This window comes from Amblyomma americanum, chromosome 7 (genome assembly GCF_052857255.1).
Source record: "Amblyomma americanum isolate KBUSLIRL-KWMA chromosome 7, ASM5285725v1, whole genome shotgun sequence".
Classification (NCBI taxonomy): domain Eukaryota; kingdom Metazoa; phylum Arthropoda; class Arachnida; order Ixodida; family Ixodidae; genus Amblyomma; species Amblyomma americanum.
The window spans coordinates 1,866,883-1,868,663 of record NC_135503.1 but is presented as its reverse complement, the minus strand read 5'-3'; positions in this window follow the sequence as shown (position 1 = coordinate 1,868,663).

Below are 1,781 nucleotides of genomic sequence, written 5' to 3'. Positions count from 1 at the left end.
TATTTTATTTAGAAAAAGCGTTTGATCGTGTCTCACACCTTAAACTTCTTCCAAAACTTCAACCCCTGATGAAAAACAATTTCTTTCTTGCGTGGATTGAATCTAATCTTTGTGGTCGACACGAGTGTGTTTGTATTTATGACTTGTGCTCTCATCTTGCACCTGTCAAGTCGGGCATCCCACATGATCAGTTCTTGGCTTTTTGTTTTTTTTTAATCTTCATTAAAGACATAGGTCACAACCTCTCTGTCAAAATAAAACTATTTGCCGACGACTGTTTAACCTGTCATGAAGTTCACAATAGCAAGTACCAGGTTCTGCTCAGCAACGCTCTAGAGAAGTTCGCAATGGGGTGTTTCGATTAGAAAATGACAATAAACACAAAAAATCAGTTGGAATGACAGTAATACGGAAGCGACAGCCGTTAACTGGTACTCAGTAGGTGGTAACGCTCATAAAAGGGTAAACAGCTATAAATAATTAGGCGTAATCATAACATCAGAGTTAAGGTGGAACGAGCACATATCCGAAGTTGTGAAGAGAGCTATGAAGAAACTTGGTTGCCCAAGAAGAACTCTGCGACAGTACTAGGGAGGTGAAATTAATGGAATATAAAAGTTTAGTTCGTCCTGTCCTGGAATATGGATCAATCGTCTGGGACCCCTCCACAAGAGCCAACGTAAATAAGTAGAATCTGTCCAAAAGAAAGCGGCAAGATTTATATACCGTTCTTACTTCAGCCAGCGCTCTGGTAAGGAAACCAGGATTCGTGTGTTTAGAAAAGCGGCGCCAACGTAATCGTTTACAATACGTGCACTTGCTATACCGCAATAAACTTCGCGTGAACAAACTCGAGTACATTCGGCCAGTGTGCAGGCAAACCACCCAATCACAACATAATTAAAATTTAAAAGATTATTCAGGTCATTGAAGCACATTCGCAAACTCATTCTTTCTGACGACGATACGTGAGTGGAATCGGCTGCCAGCCAGGGCTGTTGAAATCCAACTACTGAGTCGTTCGTTGAAAGCGCTTTGAACTCAGCCACGTGTAACTCACTTGTTGCACTATTTTGTTATACTATTTTGTCAATCCGCGCGGGTATTTTTTTGGTTCTTTGTGTCGATTTATGGAGGCAGTCTTGTTGTGCCTTGGTTTGTATTTCGCAGGTATTACTTGTGTCTGTACTTCATACCTCCCACTCCTGCTTAAAACCTCACCTAGAGGCTAGCAGTATTGCAAAATAATTAAGATTAATAAATGCAATCCGAAGGCAAGGTAACAGCTGGTTCTTAAGGATAACAAAGTGAATTTCAAGCGAAGGCAAGCGTAACAGGGGGCGACAGAAATTTTGGTGGGCGTATGAGATTAAGAAGTTTGCGGGGTAGGTTGGGCGCAGCTGACAAAGGACAGGGCCCACTGGAGAGACTTGGGAGAGGCCTTTACCCTGCAGCGGCCGTAGTCAGGTTGATGATGATGACGGGGGTTTAAACCAAAGCGACTCAAGCTATGAGAGGCGCCGTACTGAACGGTTACGGGAATTTCAACCACCTGGAATTCTCTAACGTGCGCTGACATAATACAGCACACCAGCCTCGAGCATCTTGCCTCCAACAAAATGCGACCGCCAAGGCCTGTATCGGACCGGCGTCTTTCAGGTCAGCAGCCGAGCGCCATAACCACTGAGCCACACCGGCGGCGGAGCTACGTTGGAATGAAATCAACAGTTTTCCGTTATACATCAAGAGGATTTACTTTGCATTTGCTATATAGTTCGTTG